At 41.1% G+C, this 20,948-nt stretch overlaps 1 protein-coding gene across 3 annotated transcripts in view; it reads left to right on the forward strand.

Moving 5' to 3' along the window:
* The window catches only part of FRMPD4 (FERM and PDZ domain containing 4), a 403,518-nt gene that overhangs the window by 106,250 nt on the left and 276,320 nt on the right, over window positions 1-20,948 (forward strand). The window lies entirely within an intron of this gene.

A 20,948-nucleotide genomic window follows, 5' to 3' on the forward strand; every position in this document is an offset into this window, starting at 1 on the left:
ATCCCTTCCTTTCTCATGTCTCATGGTGGTTGAGAAAGTATGCATAGGATTATCGCATCCCATTTGTACAACAACCTTGTGAGGTAGGTTAAGCAAAAAATAAAAACAAAAATGAAAACCAGGCTCTGAACATCACGCAAGAATGCTGATTTGATCTTTGATATTACTGATCCAAGTTCAACATTCAGTCATCTGCTGCATATTAGTTTTTCCAATTTCAGTGAAAAGCAGAAGAATTGACCTCTTAATATGTTCAGAAGTGGCAAAATGTACATGTGGTATTTTGGAAACTGCAACAGCAGCAGTAGCAAAAAGAGTGAGTTTCACAATTCCCTGGGTTTTTAGTGATGCTATTTGCATATCTATAGTATAGTCAGTATTCTCTTATTATTACAATTCCAAAGTGCTATCTTTGGGGAATATTTTCCTCTCTTTCTTTTGGTGGCAGTTTTAAATTGCTCTGGCCTGAAACAATCTGCAGTGAAACATCTGCCTTGCCATTTTTTGTACAGTTTCAGAGATGGGTAAAATAATAAAACTCCCCGTGGTCTTAATTGCTTTCCTAACAAGCTGCCACTGAAGAAAATGATAAAATAACAAGCTGTCATAAAAGGAAAATTTATAAATGAATCTTGCAGAACTACTTCCTAATATTTACTCTTTTCCACTAAATGAAACATGTGCCTTTGAAATTTAGGCACTGAATAGGTTTTCTATTGTTTGGTCTGTCTGTATCTTTTCATTGACTTAAAAGAAATAAAAGTATCAGTCATGGAATACATAATACTACTTTAAGCACAAGTCTGTTCATATGCAATCATGGTTGCTGAAGTGTAAGTGAGACAATTCAATGCACAGCATGCTGTGTCAGTTTTAGACTATGCTGCAATATGCTCAGTAAAATATAATAACATATTCCTTGCCACAAGACACTGGGCCAAATAAACTTCAAACATACTGAAACTGCAGCTTTCATCACTTTCTAAAGTTACTTATGATTGATGAATAAACTGCCATGATCTTTTTTGAGATTTGCGTGCCTCCTTTGATGTTGAGAACTCAAGGTCCTTTGATTAAAGGATGTTGTTCCCCAGATACTGAGGCTGCAATCACCAAATCAATTACTCCAGAATAATCTTGCCAATTTTTAGTGGGATTCCTCAAGCACAACTGATTGCAGGGCCTAAACAGCTTACCAGTTTTATCACTGCTGGTTTTCTTTCTGTGTGTGAACTGTGAATCTGTGGAGGGGAAGAAACTTTGTGGGCGATTGCAATGTATGCATTTAGAAAATTAATGGTGGAGGGCACAACAAAGTTTATATGTGAAAACACCTTTAAAGCAGAGTTTATAAGGCTTCCTTTCCAGACTACAGTTCCAATGGTGATGTTAGCTCGAAAATTCTGGGAGCTGTAGTGCCAAGAATAATTTTTTCATCTGTGAGAGGGAGCTCCTAAGTGGTAACCTCTTCACCAAACGTCTGCCTTCCACAGCTAACCTGTAGACTGAGGGCCAAACTAGATGGTACTGTTAACATGTCATTGGAAATTGTGCTCCCTTAAGGACTAAAGACTGCCTGTCTATTCTAATAGAAACTTTCCTTAATCTGCATTTGGAAATTACCATGCATTTGTTTTGCAAAAACCAGTTGAGATATAACATGGCATCATTTGCACATCGGATGTCTCAGGGCTTATAGCCCTGTAAGATGTATATGGTGGGGGAGATTATGTTGTAAGATGATCCCAAATATGTATATGGGAATTGACTCTAAATACCAGGTCTTTCTCTCCTTTAAACTTGAAAACAGCTACAATAGAAGAAAAGCATCACATACTTGCTGTCTTGTTTCCATCCAGAGAGAAATGGCAAAATAGATACAACTTTCTCTGAATAAGGGATGAAGCCATACAGTGGCAGCAACTATGCCTTATTGGCAATATATGAACTAGGTCAAGGGCCAGGGTGGGCAAAAGATAGATGAAGATCTACTGACAGATCTCTGGGTGATTCTCAGTAACTGGAGCTTCTGATTCTTTTTTAAACAACAACAACAACAAAATGACTGTCTCATCCTCCTAGTTATATTGCAGAAATGAAGAAACTTTACAGTGAGGGTAACCACAAGTGGATTCGTGTGTTTTATCTTGGCTTAGTTCTTTCAAGTTAAGTAGCTGTGTTAGTCTGGTGCAGAAAAAGCTACAAAGATTCATGCGGCACCCTAAAGACTAATATGTTTAATTTGACATATGCTTTTATGGATTGGCAAAGGGACGGGGTGGCGCTGTGGGCTAAATTGCAGAAGCCTGTGCTGCAGGGTCAGAAGACCAGCAGTCGTAAGATCGAATCCACGCGACGGAGTGAGCTCCCGTCGCTTGTCCCAGCTCCCGCCAACCTAGCGGTTCGAAAGCATGCAAATGCAAGTAGATCAATAGGGACCACCTCGGTGGGAAGGTAACAGCGTTCCGTGTCTAAGTCGCACTGGCCATGTGACCACGGAAGATTGTCTTCAGACAAAACGCTGGCTATACAGCTTGGAAACGGGGATGAGCACCGCCCCCTAGAGTTGAACATGACTGGACAAAAAGTGTCAAGGGGAACCTTTAGCTTTACCTTCACCTTTATTGATTGGAGTTCATTATGCATCTGAAGAAAGGTGTTAGTCTTTGGTTAATTTCTTTTATTTAGCACAGGTTCCTTGGTTCTGAATTCTTTAATTCTATGGCTTTTGCACTGGCCATGATGGCTGGGAGATTCTGGGAACTGTAGTCTTAAAAAGCAGATTTCTGCCCCCTCCCAAACTCTAGAAAAACAAACAAACAAAAAAGCTACTACAAGTTTTAAGTATTACATCAATCAAGCTAGGGATAGCTATCTGCCTGTCTATCCTTCCACCCATCTATCCACCAGCCATTAACTCATCATTTTCCATAGTGTGTTATCTACTAAAAAGCTGTTTCCCACCTATCAGGTGCCACAATGTGTTGATAACAGTATTGATCAGGCAGAGACCATTACATTGGTATAATGTTATGAGTACAGAATTCTGAAAGTTCCAGCACACAAATTCATACCTGCACAAACCTTCATTTCAATCACCTGGACAAGGCTCTTTCTTTCTTTCTTTCTTTCTTTCTTTCTTTCTTTCTTTCTTTCTTTCTTTCTTTCTTTCTTTCTTTCTTTCTTTCTTTCTTTCTTTCTTTCTTTCTTTCTTTATTTATTTATTTATTTATTTATTTATTTATTTATTTATTTATTTATTTATTTCTATCCTGCCTATCTGGTCGGTTAAGACCACTCTAGGTGGCTAACAGCATAAAAATAGGACAATAAATATATACTGTATAGAACAATTTTACATAAAGATATTTCAAAAACTTGGAGCAAACAAAGGGAGAAAGAAGGGTATCAGGGATTGACTGGAGGGAAGGCCTGGCGAAACATCCATGTTTTTAGTTGATTTTTAAAGATATCGAGCGAAGGAGCCACATGAATCTCAGGAGGCAGGTTGTTCCAGAGGCGAGGAGCCACTGCCGAGAATGCCCGATTTCTTGTCTTTTCCTTCCGGGCCTCCCTCGGCGTTAGGCTCCTCAGCCTCACCTCCTGGCTCGCACGAGTGACATGGGTAGATCTTGGTGGGAGTAGGTGTTCCTGATGCCATGTTTCCTGGAATGTATTCTGGGCTGGCACTCTGATTGCTCTTTATTCTCTATAGCAGGCACCTCCTGAAGAATCACCACTCCCAAGGAGCCCTGGGGCAACTTTCTGATAGAATGTATTGCTGCAGGAAAGGAACACCTAGAATAAAGCCTTGAAGGAGGATTCAGCCTTATTCCAGTGACTGAAATGAAGCTGTCTGCAGGAATGTATCTGCATTAGAGATGGGCACAAAGTTAAAAACGAACCAGGAAATTCATCAAAAATCACAAATCCATTGATTGGGATCAGTTTGGGTTCGTCCAAACTGGAGAACCCAAACTTTCCCGAACCAACATTTTTTTTAAAGTTAGGCGGCCTGGGCAGGGGAGACTCTGCACATGTCAGGCAGGGACATGTGCAGAACACCCCTCCCCAGCTGGCTGACAGGATGGTTAACTTTAAAAAAGAGAAAAAAAATCAGCCAATGGAGCAGGGGGTCTGTGCATTTTGTCCCTGACAAAAAACTAACAGGCTGGCTAACTTTTTAAAAATAATAACAATAATAAAAAATTTTAGTTAGCCAGCCTATTAGCTGGCAAAGGGGTCTCTGCATATGTCCTTGTCTGTCAGCTGAGAGGCAGAGATGTGCACAGAGGTGCCCCACTCAGGCTGGCTAACTGAATTATTTTTAAATAATTCTTAATATTTTAAAAATATTTTTCATTAGCCAGCCTGTCAGCCTGCCCGGGCAGTGGCAGGAAAAGGTAGAGAGGCAATGGAGGCAGTGGGAAGGAGGTGTGAGCGGGCTCTGAGATCAGGAAGGCAGCCGGTTTGTTTTTTTAGACAGCCACTGGGCTGAACGAGCCAACAACCCAATTTATGGTTTGTTTGGGAAAAATTCATAAATTCATGGTCTTCAACGTGCCCATCTCTAATCTGCATGCTGGAACTCCCAGAATTCTGCCTGGGGATGTTTTGGACACTTTTGGAATCTGGAGTTAAAAACAAAACAAAACAGAAGTATGACATACTCCTAGTAATTCATGCAACAGGGCAACTAATTTATAGAAAACTTGTGTAACATGAGATTATGTTATGGAGGGAATATGTACATCAGGATTAGACCAAACCAACACTATAACAAATGGATGCTATATTCATATAGTCAAGGAATACCTTATTGAATGAGTTCAAATCTCCTGGAGCGAATGAACTACATCCAATAGTATTGAAGGAACTGGCTGAAGAACCACTGTCCATTATTTTCATGAAATCATGGAAAATGGGTGAGATGTCAGATGATTGGAGGAGGGCTAATGTTGGTCCTATCTTCAAAAAGGGCAAAAAGGAGGAAGCTGGGAACTACAGACCAGTCAGCCTGACATAAATCCCAAAGAAAATTATCCAATAGATTATAAAGCAGTCACAGTGTAAGCACCTAGAAAACAATAATAATAACTAGAAGCCAACATGGATTTGTCAAAAACAAATCCTGTCAGACTAATCTGATGTCGTTTTTTGATAGAGCAACCTCCCTGATAGACAGAGGGAATACTGTAGACATGGTATATCAGCCATACTATGAGCGAGAAAGATCTTGGAGTCATTGTAAATCACAAATTTAATATGAGCCAACAGTGTGATGTGGCTACAAAAAAGACAAATGCTATTTTAGGCTGCATTAACAGAAGTAGAGTCTCCACACCCTGTGCAGTACTAGTTCCCCTCTATTCAGCACATGGTTAGGCCTCACCTTGGGTATTGTGTCCATTTCTGGACACCACAATTCAAGAAGGATGATGACAAATTGGAACAAGTTCAGAGGAAGGCACCAAGGATGATCACGGGGCTGGAAACCAAGCCCTATGGGGAAAGACTGAAAGAACTTGGCATGTTTAGCCCTGAGAAAAGAAGAGGTGGGGAAGAAATACTTGAAAGGCTGTCATACAGAGGAGGGCAGAATCTGTTCTCGATCATCCCAGAGTGCAGGACATGCACTCTGGGAGCCTGAAATGGGGAAAAAGGTTTCTTTTTGAATAAAAATTCTCAAAATACTGTAGCCAGCATGGCCACTTTAGGATTTCAGGAGCTGCAGTTCAAAAGGACACATTTCCCTATTTTTGAATGAGACTCTGACATCTATACTATTATGCTGGAGGCAGCCATTTTAAGTCATTTCTGTTTAAACACTCAGTCGCAGTCTATGGTAATGTGTTTGGATACACTGAAGACACCGTTTGCTAATCAGTTTGAAATCTAAGCTTTTTTAAAAAAAATTATGTGAATGATATGGATTTCATTTTATTTTATTGCTCTCTTGGCAAAGCAAGGGCTTCTTTGTATTGTCAGCATTTCGAAATCCGGAGAGGGAGAAACTAGTGGGTGGTAACATGAAACAGCAAAATGGTTGCCATGGAAAGGGTTAAGCATCTGCTCCCTGTGCTGTTCCTCTGCTCCTACTTGTCCCCTCCTGAAGCTGCTTTTAGTTAAAAACGAAACCGAAGGACGGGAACATTTTGCACAGCTTCATCTAGTTTGGCCCTCAAACAAAAGAGAAACGAAACCATCTGTCAATGCAAAAGGATGCACATCCAATACCAAGGGTCATTTGCTTCTAGCAGATTAAAAAAAAAGAATAAACAAAGCTTGGAGGGGGTACCTGTTGGACTACAGTTCCCAGATTTCCACAGTAAGGATGGGAGATTTTGGGACTTGCCATGTACATTAAAAAAGGGCCTTTTCCAAGCTTTCAAATTAATAGCAGAATATTTTACTTATTGCTTTGAATATGCTTTAACTCTCATTTAGCATTGTTTTGCTTGACACGCTGGCACTCTCCTGCTATACTTTTACTTTCCACACATTGTCATTTGCATGCAGAGTCCCCCAGCAATAAATTAATACAGGCATCACTGCTCCACACCATGCGGAGCATGAGCCCTTACAGGTACTCAACGTGGAGACTGGCTGGACAAGGATAATTCTGCCAATGCCAGCACTGTTTTTGCTTTTTTCGTAAGCAGGCATCCTTGAAACTGGAGGGAATAGATTTGCTTCTTTCAAGCTAAGGACTATTTTACTTCATGTCTTTCTTCAGCCTGGCAAACCAAGAACAAAACACAGTGTGGCATATCTGCAGGGTTGTTACAGAGGCATTCATCTAGACACAGATGAAAGCAATGAACCATGCAAGAAGCACAAGAACATAACACAGAGTGGTTTATTAAAGAAAATGCATAAGGATCAGAGAAGCTTTAGAAAAATAAAATGCATATAGCACTTAATTTGGTCTGAAACTCTATCAGAATGGTCAGAACATGGAAGTGATGCCTTCTGATATATGAAATACATGTTTTGTTAAGAATCAAGGAAGGATGCTACATTGTGGATAACAATCAGAGTTATGCCATTCTTCCTAAAGACATTTCAATGTTTAGAGATCAGTGATTCCCAATCTTGGGACACCAGATTTTCTTGGACTCAAAGAAACTCTTACCATTGGCTGTGTTAGCTATGGCTTATAGGATTTGTAGTCCAAGAATATCTTGGTCCTTTTGTGGGGCTCATAAATAAGAACAACGAGTCTGCTTATAGAAAGGAGGTACAAAGGTTGATACTTTGGTGTAAAGAAAATCATCTCACACTTAACATCAAAAAAAACCTAAAGAACTCATAATTGATTTTAGGAGGAAGAGAAATGTACATTTACCACTGTACATAAACGGTGAGGAAGTGGAGAGAGTTGGTAGTTTTAAATTTCTTTTGTGTGTAGTGATCTCCAGTCCTTGTGGCTGGGTAGAGTTCATTGACCTTTTGCATGCTGTATTTTTGAGAGCTAGGAGCCAAGTTTTGTTGAGTTTCAAACTTTCCTCTTTTTTGTTGAAGTTCTGCTGGTGCTTGTGGATTTCAATGGCTTCCCTGTGCAGTCTGACATAGTGATTGCTGGTGTTGTCCAGTATTTCAGTATTTTAAAATAGAATTTCATGTCCAACTTGTTTTAGGGAATGTTCAGCTACTGCAGACCAGGGATCACTACACACAAAAGACCAGCTAATAACACCCATCAATCACAGTGACAGATAATCTCTGCTCCTTATCACAACAATACACCCACAACAAGACACACTAATCACTCATCTCCAGAAAAGGATAAAAGCCTATCTCACAGCCATAAATACTCCACTTCCAAGCAAACTACACCAGAGCACAGAGTGCTGTCCTCTGAAGATGCCAGCCACAGAGACTGGGGAAACATTAGAAAGAAAAACCTTCAGAACACAGACAAAGAACCCAAAAAACCCACAACAACCATTAGATCTTGGCCGTGAAAGCATTCACGAATACAAAAACTTTTATCATATATAAAAGAGAAATGAGACATATTCAAGCAGCGTTCAAAAAAGAAGGAGCACTAGATATCATATTTCAAACATACCTTGTTTACTGGGTTATATTAAAAAATTATAGGAAAAAATGTGCTTTAATAAGTTACAGTAAAACCTTTGACTGTGTACATCACGAAAAGTTGCAGATTGTTTTAAAAGAAATATGTTTGGCACAAGAGTTGATTGTCCTGATGCATAAACCTGTGCTGTGGCTACTGTTAGGCCAGAATATGGAGAAAAAGAATAGTTTCATTATCAAAGGATTTTTAAAATCTCACCTGTTCCATTTGAATACCAAATATAAAGAAAGCTGATTAGATTCAGATGAAGGAGGGACAAAAACTGGTGGAAGGAACAATAATAGTGTTAAGATATGTTAAACATAATAGAGGCAGAAAAGAGCATTGACTTGAAATGGCTGCTGAAGGAGGTAAAAAAGGAAAGGGCAAAAGCAAGATTACAGTTGAATAGTAGACAAAAAGTAAAAATAATAACTAAAGAATTATATACCGTAACTTTAATGTTGACAATGAAGAAATAAAGTGTTCAATATTGTTTATACTTTGGTTTAGTCACCAATCCTAATGAAGATTTCAGCCAAGTAATCAGAAGAAGGCTGATATTTGGAGGGGAAATTATGAAAGAACAACAAAAAAAGACCCTTAATGTGTCACTGGAAACTAAGGGCAAGGTCATCCATACTATGATATTCACATTTTCAAGGTGCAGATGTGAAGGTTGGACAATGAAGAAAGCTGAAATGGATTTATTCATTCTAAATGCAACGACAGTGTAGAGTTTTAAAGATCCATGAACTACCTGAAGGTGGTTCTAGATCCAGTCAAGCATGAACTCTCATTAGAAAATGATAAAATGAGAATACTATATGTTGGACGTATCATGACAAGACAAGACTCAGAGGAAAATACAATACAGTAATGGGAGACAGTAGGTAAAGAGAAAAACTTAACATGAGAGGAAAGGAATTTATGGTCTTGAGTTTGCAAAATCTGAACAGGACTGTTAATTATAGGACCTTCTGGATTTCATTAACACAGAGAGTCACTATAAATCAGAGATGAATTGACCTCAAATAACAAAAACGTGTAATTCCTTGAGACACACAAGGTTTATAAAATTCCTTGAGACACACAGGTGTACAAAGCCTGTCCCAGTGAGTTCAACTTGCAGGCTCTTTTACAATTGCTCAAAGCAAAGTCCAACAGACTGCCAGGAGATGTTCTAACAATTATTGGCTTCAGCTCTGCTCTCAGATACATATAGTAGTGGACACAGGTAACACCAAGAGAATGTATGATGGTATCAAGCAGGCTTTAGGTCCAATACAGAAGAAATCTGCTCCTTTGAAGATTGCTGCAGGCGTGATCATCCAGGACCGAGCACAGCAGAGGGAACGCTGGGTGCAGCACTACTCTGAGCTATATTCCAGAGACAATGCAGTAACCAAAGAGGCATTAAATAACATCGAGTGCCTGCCTGTCTTGGAAGAGTTGGACAGCAAACCAACTTTAGCAGAAATAAAAGCGGCCTTGGATTCCCTCACTTCCGGCAAGGCACCTGGGAAGGATAACATCCCTGTTGAAGTGCTGAAGTGCTATAAAGAGATCATCACCACTGCGCTGGATGAAATCTTTTGTCTTTGCTGGAGAGAAGGTGGGGTACCACAGGACATGATGAAATCAAACATAATCACATTGTATAAGAACATTGGAGACAGGGGCGACTGCAATAACTACCGTGGCATCTCTCTTCTCAGGGTTGTAGGGAAGCTGCTTGCCCGTGTTGTGCTGAAGAGGCTCCACGTGCTTGCAGACAGAGTCTATCCAGAATCACAGTGTGGATTTTGAGCTAATAGATCCACCATTGACATGGTATTTTCACTCATACAGTTGCAAAAGAAATGTAGGGAACAACGACAGCCACTCTTTGTGGCCTTCATAGATCTTACAAAGGCCTTTGATTTGGTTAGCAGGGACAGCCTTTTTAAAATACTTCCCAAGATTGGATGTCCACCTCAACTCCTTAACATTATCAGGTCCTTTCATGAGGAAATGAAGGGCACTGCAGTTTTTGATGGCTCAAAATCAGATCCCTTTGACATCTGAACCGGAATGAAACAGGGCTATGTCCTCGCGTTGACTCTAGGATCTGTTTTGCTGTCATGCTGAAGCATGCCTTTGGAACTGCAACAGAAGGTGTCTATCTCTGGACTAGATCAGATGGAAAGCTCTTTAATCTCTCTAGATTGGGAGCGAAGACCAAAAGTCCAGCTGAAATGCATGTGGGACTTCCTCTTCACCAATGATGCAAGCTGTTGTTGCTCATTCTGCCGAACACCTCCAACAACTCATGAATCGTTCTAGTAAGGCCTGCCAAGATTTTGGATTAACAATCAGCCTGAAGAAAACACAGGGCGTGTTTTCATGGGCCAGGGCATGGACTCACCTCCCTCCATTACCATCACTACACAAGAATTGGAGGTTGTTCACAACTTCGTGTACCTTGGTTCCACGATCTCTGACACTCTCCCTAGATTTTGAGCTGGATAAACACATTGGCAAAGCAGCTACCATGTTCTCTAGACTCATAAAGAGAGTATGGCTTAATAAGAAGCTGAGGGCATATACCAAGATCCAGGTCTATAGGGCTTGTGTCCTGAGTACACTCCTGTACTGCAGTGAGTCCTGGACCCTTTGTGCATGGCAGGAGAGGAAGCTGAACACATTCCATATGTGTTGTCTCCGATGCATTTTTGGTATCACCTGGCAGGACAAAGTTCCAAACAGAGTAGTCCTAGAACGAGCTGGAATTTTTAGCATGTATACATTACTGAAACAGCGACGTCTATGTTGGCTTGGGCATGTCATGAGAATGGCTGATGGTCGGATTCCAAAAGATCTCCTGTATGGAGAATTAGTGCAGGGAAAGCGCCCCAGAGGGAAACCACAGCTGTAAAACAAGGATATCGGCAAGTGGGATCTAAAGGCCTTAGGAATGGACCTCAACAAATGGGAAACCTTGATGTCTGAGCATTCAGCCTGGAGACAGGTGGTGCAGCATGGCCTCTCCCAATTTGAAGACACACTTGTTCAGCACACTGAGGCAAAGAGGCAGTCCCGAAATAAGCAAAATCAGAGAGCTGGACAGGGGACAGATTGTATTTCTCTTCAGTGCGAAAGGAATTGTTGCTCTCGAATTGGCCTTCCCAGCCACACCAGATGTTGTTCCAAGACCTCTATTCAGAGCACATTACCATAGTCCCTCAAGACTGAAGGATGCCTACACAGAAGTTCAATAGCAACTATTCACTAAACAGATGGGGAATCAAATGTCTCAACAAAACTCCACATGAGATGGTTAAATTGTGTATGAGTAGTAAGCTCTGTGTTTTAGGTATACTGAATGCAGTAATAACCAACTTGTCCTCCAACCGTGAGTCTTTATGTAGTCAAAGCAGCAGAAGTAGCACTATCAACACATCAGAGGCAGATATCAGCTGGCTTAAGAGAACCCCAAGCCTTTTGAACATGCTCAGTAGCCATGGAATACTGACTGATTGAGATCACCATAAAACTGGTGGTGGGGGAAGCAAAGGAATTATCCTGGACCATCCAGTGACATGGCTGTTTGTCTGTCTGAGGAAGAACTCTTTATATTGTGAAAGTTCCTTGCAGGTCCCAGATTATCTGGAATATCATGTTAGGTTCCCATCAGCCGCTGCCAGCAAAGCCAACAATGAAGAATGCTGGAAATCCCAGTAATATCTGTGAACCCATACATTGCCCATCTCTACTTTAAGACGTGAAGCTTGTACATTTTAAGGATTTGGCCACAAACCATCTTTTTTTACAGTTCTTGCATTTTTAAGGCTTGCTTATTTGGACTTATCCAGTACTGGAACTGTGATACCAGGAGGGAGGGAGGGAGGGAAGGAAGGAAGGAAGGAAGGAAGGAAGGAAGGAAGGAAGGAAGGAAAGAAAGAAAGAAAGAAAGAAAGAAAGAAAGAAAGAAAGAAAGAAAGAAAGAAAGAAAGAAAGAAAGAAAGAAAGAAAGAAAGAGAGTGTGAGAGTGAGAGAGAGTGAGAGAGAAACGCCATGATCGTTAATACATATTTGGGACAAGATAATATCCTTTTTGAGGTGTTGCTCACAAACTACTATGATTAATGTTCTGAACCTATTCTGGGCATCTTGCTTACAGAACGGTTTTGAAAGGAATGCCATTCAAGTCTCAAATATTTTGCACATATCTCTGACTTCATATGACATGTCATTGCAACCTTATTTGAAATGTCTCATACACAAGTAAAAAGGCTTTTAATGCTAGTGCTTAACAGTCTTGTGCTGACAAAAGGTCAAATTTATTTGCTAAAAGAACTCTTCCCCAGTATGGAATATTTACACATAGCCAGTTATGCACAATATGACCTTAGGAGATGCTCTGTGCTACTGTGTATGAGTGAACACTGTGTATTATAGCCATTATTTGACAAAAGCATATAGGAAGATAAAGAAACTTACCTTTTCCCCCCCCAAATGAGAATGTTAAAAATTACGGGCTTTACACAGCTGCAACTACCAGGAGCAACAAATGCGCAGAAGCCTTCCTTAAAAGCTGCAACCTTTTCTGGGGAGCTGTCCAGCATCATTTATTACAGAAAGGCTTCAGAGGCCACATTGGCATGATCATTCCCAGAAACCTGTCACTACCTGAGAATAAATGGAGTACTATTTCTGGACTATTCTTTGTCTTTACAAGAAGACACATTCTACTGCTGCTGTTGCTGAGGCATTTTGGTGTTTCTACTCTGTTAGCCCTGGCTCATTCCATTCTGCTGTCTGAGACAATGGACAAGATGGTAACTCATTCCATAGAAAATGACTGGATTGACAGGTGATAGTTGCTTGAGTACTGGAGATAGGGTAGCAGGACAGGGCACCAGGACAGTTGTGGGGTACATGATGGAATGCATGGTACACATAGGTTCATCCTCTAACAAAGATGAATGTGATATGATACAATTTTAGTGTTTTGAGCAGGCGCTCAGGAAGGACAGCTGACAAACTACCACTCTTGCTCCCAGCATCTTCTGTTTGAGGCTACTGCCTCACTCTACCCAATGGTAGGGCTGGCCCAATTGCTAATTATATCCTGTAAGCCACAGCCGTATACGCCAGGACAGAATTTGAAAAATAAAAGTCCTATGATGCCAGATGATACATATTCCACATTCTAGTGACAGTTTCTGTCCAGGTTCACTGCCATCTTTTGTTCTTGGAGTCCAGAGAGTAATCATAGATTTCCAGTAGGATAACAGAGCTAGGACAAGGGATAAAGGATGTATACCTGCCTGGATTCAGGAGGATAGAAGACTGAGATGGTGCCTGTGAAGATATCTGATAGCAGGCAGAAGCCTCATAATGCTGGTGGGTGGGACTACTCTTACCCTCATGTACCCCACAACTGCCCTGATACATTCAGTTATGGTGGAGGATGCCACCCTATCTCCACTACGTCTCTTTCACCTGACAGTTCCCAGAATATAGCAGGATGTATCAGGGTCTGCTTCTGAGAACAAGAGGTCCTATCTGAGTCTGAACATCCTTCATAATTTGTCTCTTCTGTACACCCGGGTGCATCCTTAGCTGACCTTGAAATAGTCTTGTTTTCTTTCTGAAATTCCAGGAACAAGTGCACCAAGTAATAGGATGCAATGAGATTAATAAAAGTGAGGTAGAAGTTGATGGAGTTTGAATTTGCTGTTCATTCCTTGTCCAAACTAAATTATGCCCTGCTGTTCAACATATCTCAATTAACATCTCTGTCACAAATAAGAAACACACAAACATACACACACACACAAAAGCATACTTAATAGTAACAAAATAAAAAGCTTGTTTATGAAAATCAGCCTTTAATTGCTTCACTGGGACTAAAGCAATTTGGATGTTATGAAAAGTATTCATGTTCAAACTGAGTTAATTAGTTTTCATCTGCCATGGAGTCAAAAGTGCAATGAAAATTATCAAATACTTTCCCAACCTTTTAGACGGATGCTGAACAACGACAGAAATGGCTTGTTCAGTTGGAATGGAATGCAGAGGTTCTTCCCCTTTGAAAATGCACTTCTATTACGGCCTAAGCACCGTTTATAATATGTGCCATATCTGGCACTTCTGAATGACTGGCACACTTTTGGAAGATGCCCTCTGGTGTTGTCTTCTTCACTAGTCCATTTGGCAGAAATAAATTGTAATCTGTTTTGAAATGATTTCATATTGAACAAACGTCTGTGATACTCAGATATGCTTACTTTGGGTTTAATTTGCACAAAGATAGATTTTGATTGTTGATTTACTGTACCTACTAGCAGGTGCTAACCGTGTAACATTCACATTGATGTAGGTGGCACCTTTATTTTTTTCTAAAAAAAGAGAATGAAAGGCAATTCAGTAGAGATAAATGACTTTGGAAAGAATGATAAAAACTTATCAAATTTCTATAAATTCCGTGTATCATAAAAAATACCCCCCCCACCAATGTTTTACACAATTGTAGGATGTCATCAGAATCCTGCTCAGTTATTTGCTTATGACTGTGTCATTTTTGCTTTCTTTAACTTCCATCTTTATTATATGGGCCCTGAGCTTGCATTAAGAGACAGTAGAGCTAGCCCTAGATGTTAGTTGGTATATCAGCCTATTGATTTGCCAGGTACGAAGAGTCCTAGCCAAAGTAAAGAAAATACTGTATGTCTTCAAGAGGAAGATTTTAATACCCGATATAGAAAGAGCATTCAGCATGACAAAATACAGGAAGCTAAGACCCCCAAAGAGATAACTGTTTAATGTTTCAGCATGTATAATCAACCCCCCCAAACCAAAAAACAATCCCAACACACCCACACACACACACCACACACTACACCACACCACACCACATCTTTAAGAGGAACAGATCTAGAGGAACTTTTGTGGATTACACGATATGGAGGCATGTTTCATTACATCCCCACTCAAGAACAGACTGCAGGCCATCAGCAATACCATTCTGAATAGAGCTACAATACAACTTGCCACCAAACTCTTGTCACTTTGTACAGTAATTCCATATAGGAAATGTTTAGGTAAAAATCTCCTTTCTTCAAAAGAAAGCCTGCAGAAGAGGTTTGGTGGGTTTTAACTGAGGTATAGAAAGCTGGGAAGACTGATGGCTATTACAGAGATGATTGGACAATGAAAGATAGTACTTTCACGGGAGAAATTGTTTGAAAACTTCACTTACAGAATTGCGGCCTAAATATTGTACTCCATTGCCAAAATCCTGTTATTACTGTAATAAACTGCACTAGAGTAGGCCCATTGAATCAATGGGCATTTAGTGACTCAACTACTTCATAAGTTCCATTGCTTCAAATGGGCTTACTTTCACTGTGATATATGCTAAAATAAGTTGCAGCTGAAAAAGGCACATTTGAATCAATCAAACCTATGGAGGAGTTGACTCACCAAATTCCCTCCTGAGTCACTGGGACTACTCTAGTGCTATTTACTGTACTAAGCAACAGGATATCTGCCAATATGTCAAAAGAAGTGAACTGTACTTTACAAAAGCTCACACTGACATATATCTTTTATTAGTCTTAATTTTTGTTTTTGTTATACTGATTCTTGCACATAGCCATGTGGGAGCCACTTCTATACAGTGAGATGTGAAGAAATGTTTACACTATCTTATGTCTCAATAAACCAGGCCATCTCAACAAGACAAGAAAGGTTGTTCATTATTCCCCAAACCCTACAAATGGGGTTTGAGAATAATGAACATTCTTCATTGTGAGAGCAAGTACTTTCACCCATTACGGTTTTCTTGCATTTATGCACAAAAACTGGCAATACCAAATTAGTGCACACAGACACAGCCAGACCATAAGGAGAGAGTGATACAAACAACTCATTCAATACTACTATGTTCGCTAGTTTATGCAAGAAGGCAACACATTGCATTTTCTGGTACTGTATTATACATTTTTCAGAATTAGTCTTGGAAACAGATAAAAATGCACAATTCCCCAAAAGTAATGAGAAGAGGAGAAGAAAAAAAAACCCTTGCCTTCTCATGCTAAGCAGAAAAATCCTCACAATTTCTTGTTTACTGCATGAGACCAATCTAGGTCAGGATTTTGAGCTGGGTAGAACCTTTCTATATTTAAAGAACACAAGCTGCATTTGTATGAGAGGATGTGCATGTGTGCATGTCTATCTATATATACTGATACCTGCACAGTGACTTTATAGAGAAGCCACATCTGTAGCAAAACTGAATTTTCCCTGGTAAGTTTGGAAACATGCCATAAGATAAATAACACGTTCTTATTCTGTAGCTCTAACCAAACTGGGTGTGATTTTAATTATGTATTAAAATGGAGAGAATTAAATGGGAAGTTTTTAGATCCTTAGCACAAATCTTAAATTCTTTACTGTGTAGTTGCCAGTAGTATATTTGTGAGATGAATGTCTTCCCAGTGTTCTCACAAGGTAAATAGGCAGTCAAATCATTCTCTCTTTTTTAATTGTGTTAAGGAAAAGAATAGTATGGAACCAGGAACATACTAAGAGCGTGCACAACCTGTTCCTTTTTGTACAGTAACCTGTCTCTATACTAATATTGACCTGCCAGACCCGATGAGGACACAATGTTTAGATTCCAGCAGGAGTTGCACAGTCTTGCTTTAGAACTAAGAAGAAACTACACAGCTTGTAGATGGCATAAAAAATAAGAATGGGAGCAAAGTTTCCCATGTGTGGTTGAAAAATACCTTTTTGCAATTGGAAAGGGCTATTTCCAATAGCCCTTTCCAAAACTCTGAAGTTTCTTCAGAACTATACAACACTGCCCTGACTTTATTCAGATTAATCTGTCGTGAGTTCTAAACACGCTCATTTGGTGTGTTCCAAGGCGAATGATACCATATTTGAGTAGATAGCTAGCAGGTATGTGCATTTGATGGTAGGGAGCAATTGAAAAGGATTGATAAACTTAAGGGAATTTTTCACAAATCATACAAAGGAAGTTCCAGGGAGAAAAGGGACTGTGTACAAGTGTGTATCCCTACAACAGAAGTGATTAAAAAAGCAGGGACAGTGGCAGTGTATAAGGTCTGATTGACAAGCATAAATCATAAGTGGCAACCATTAATATAAATGCTCTGACTGCAAATGGAAGCCTGATGTAGGAATGAAAACCATCTCACAATACAGTATATTCCTATAAAATCCCTTCCAAAAATATTGGGTAGGTTGAGTACGTACTGGCAACGTCATTCTGCTAATTAATAGTATCTCCTTCTACTATTTTCTCCCTCCCCTGTGATATTTCATGATTTCCCATGTATTAGTTACCCTCAGAATTTGAGTAGGATGGTATTCATCTTGTGTTTATTGTACTATTATAAAAACTCCCCATCCTGGACAGATTTAAGCTGTGAGTGAATGTGCTGGCTTCAGTTCAGATGCTCAGAAATTACTATTCTCAGGCAAACTCATAAGTACCCATGCTGGGTAAAATTCATGAGTTTGACTTCAGTTTTATGAGTTTGAGCCTTATCATAGAATAGCGTGACATTTTATTTTGGTGACACATATTGCAGTTTTCTTTTGATTCTTCTGTTGTTGGTACCTGTATCTGTTGTTGGTTTTGTTGGAGGCAGTGGAAAAAAAGATGTTTGAGTATGAGATGGATCGTTTGCAACAGCTGAGTAGAGCTGTTGCTGATAGAACATTTTGGAAGTCACTTATCCATAGGGTCAACGTAAGTAGGAGGTAACTTGGTGGCATATAAAAACATTGGTAGTACCTGTGTTCTATGCCAAGCACTTTGCCATGAACCAGGCATATGCTGGTGAATAAAAACCAAGAAATCACAGAACAGATAAAATACAGAAAGCTGCAATACTTCCTTTGTGTAATGAGAAATGAAAAGTTCAGATTGTTATGGTTCATCGTTTGAGGTCAAATAAAAGGGGGGGGGAGTTCAGGAAGGAAGGAAAATTAACTGAAAGACCTTGGAGCAGTGTAACAACACAGTTTAGAGCTGCCACATCTAGAGTCAAGAAACCCTTAATGATGATGTCTGATTTTTAGTAAGGGATGAGTGAAAATACTCATACTTTGCAAGCAGAAGGTCCAAGACTCTGGTTCATAGAGCCAGAACCAGTTGCAAATGTAATACATATCAAGTTGGATCATTAGTCAGCCCTAGAATCAGTCTATTTTATATGTTCAGTATTCTCAGTAATAAGAGAATCTGCATTAAAAGCATAGAATCTCATTTGATCATCAAGTCAGCTCAAGTTACCACCAAGATATTTATTTTAGTTTAATTTATATGCCACTTTTTCCCCATGAGGGGCAAGCTTAAAATACTATGAAAAATGATGTTACTAAACATTAACTAAGTTTAAAAACAATGTTAAACATATTCTAAAAATAATTTTAAAATAGAGAGATGAAATGGCAACACAGAGTTTAAACAGGATTCCAATCTCAGATAGACCATATGTTATGATAAAATTTATCTCAAAGAGTTGTGGTAAGAAATGTGGGGTGCATTGCATTTTGAGAAAAATATGCCATTTAAATTGTTTCATTTGTCATAGGGGCATAGAAGTACTTGTGCACATTTTTCCCATGGAGAGACTGCGGCTCAACCATTAGTGCAGGGGGTCTCAAAGTCAATTTACCTGGGGGCCGTTGGAGGCAGAGTCTGGGTGAGGCTGGGCAGCATCAGATTTTCCGCCAAGTGGAGCAAGAGCCCCAGGAAGCCGCCCAGGCATTTCCTTAGCCTGGCTGGGGCTCCGAGGAGGAGGAGGAGGAGGGGCGTGCGAGCCCTCATCGCCGGCCACGACCCCCTCCGGCTCCTTCTTCACTACCAACAGCAACAGCAGCAGCAGCAGAACGAAGAAGCGGAGAAGGGAGGGAGCGCCGGTGACCGCCTAGCGGGGGGGGGAGGGCATGACATAAAATTTTTTAAAAAACCCTCACAGAATCACCTTGCCAAAAGAGAAAAGTCCCCATCAGTACCCACAAAATTAAACAGAATGAGGCGGGTCCCCCCACAGGTGCACATGGGCATGCGCGCATGCACACAAACACATGCACACACGGAGGTCAGGCATCTTTCCTCTGAGGGCCCCCCTCAAAAAAAGGCGCACTCAGCAGCAGCAGCTACCCCCACCACGACAGAGGAGCAAATTTTGCGAGGTGAGCCCAGGCAGCCTCCAGAGCCGAGGCGGCTGAAGCAGGACGAAGAGGAGGAAGCACTGCCGGGTGCTGAGGCGGCCGCTGGCCGGGCTGGTGCTGGGGGTGCCGAGAGAGCGCCAGAGAGCTGCTTCCCTGGAAGAGGCAGCGGCAGCTGGCAGCTGCTGTTAGTGGCTTGGAGGTGCTCTTTGAGGACAGGCTGGGAGCGAGCTCCACTCTCAGGCATCGCTTGGTGGCGTCTCAGGTGCTCAGGGAAAAGGGCTGGCAGTGCGCCTCACTCGCCGGCTCTCCCCCAAGACTGCGCCTCTTGCACCCTCCATCTGGAACTGCAGCCTGCCAGCCGGCAGACAGGTGGGCTGGCTGGCAAGCTGCAGTTCCGGATGGAGGGTGCAAGAGGCACTGTCTTGGGAGAGAGCTGGTGAGCGAGGCGAGGCTTTTTTTTTTTTTTACTCTTGATAGCAGAGGACGGGTGGGCACTTTGGGGGGTAGGCAAGGAGGGGGCCACAAACTATCATCCAGCGGGCCGCATGTTTGAGACCCCTGCATTAGTGCAACTGTTTTGTACGACCTGTTGCTTTGTAAAGTCTAGCATATTGGAGCTATCACAATATTAATCAGGACAGTAAACAGCAACTTGTGCAGACTTCAACTATTCTTACCACATCAAAAAGGCTTTCTACTTTCATAATTGCCAATCATTGCTTTTCCCCACTATATAGATTAATGTGAAAAGTCAGTAGTAGTTACAATGTTGAACAAGGATTCATGAAATGTGGATTCAAATCCACACTCAGCCATGAAACTCCCCTTGGGCCACTCACACTCATTCATTATGACCTATAGGCCTGTTCTGAGGATTAATTGGGGAGCAATATGCTGCCTGGAGGACAAGTGGGATATAAATGTGACAAATGAAATAAAATAAAGCAATGGGCCAGTGCTCCAAAGCCTGCAGCTAACAGCCTTTCCTTTGTGTTCATGTGTCATTGACTCCAAAGTGTTGTAAGGGCATCTTCCACAACGTGAGAGCTGTCATCCTGTTTCATAACAGCAACAATATGGGGTAAAAATGACAGTCTGTGTAGATCCGTACTCAAGTGGCGAGATGTTTCTGGGAAGTCTACAGGCAGAGCACTTCTTCCACCTCAGGATCAAATCAACTTCACGGTCTTTCAAGCACACGGTTTCCTATCTGGTTCCCTCCTCACATACAGAACTTACTTGACCCAGACCTTAACTGCAGAACACAGACAGGGGTTTACCCCTAGAACCAGAGATGAATATGTTTTAAAACCGAGTGAAACACTGCTGTGGAACAGAATGCCTCTAGGCATACGCAGAGTGCCTTTCTGAAGAGCTACGGTCTTCAAGAGGCAGCATTAAAGCTACCAAGGCAGAGAGCAGGCCAGCCTCTTGGCCTCTTCTCATTTGGGGGCATTTAATCTCTATATGTACCAGATTAGACACGAGGTGGATTGGGGTGGAGAGGACATGTGATATCAATAGCCGGGAGGCACTTTATGGGCTTCCTTGGCAGGTGCAGAGCGAGCACCTGCCGCGTTCCCGGAGCCCCTTCCCCGCCTCCCCCCCCCAACCTTTTCTCCCCTTCCTCAGCAAGGCGTTCCCGCCACGGCGCTCTCGCGGG

Source organism: Pogona vitticeps, chromosome 3 (genome assembly GCF_051106095.1).
Source record: "Pogona vitticeps strain Pit_001003342236 chromosome 3, PviZW2.1, whole genome shotgun sequence".
Taxonomy (NCBI): Eukaryota; Metazoa; Chordata; class Lepidosauria; order Squamata; family Agamidae; genus Pogona; species Pogona vitticeps.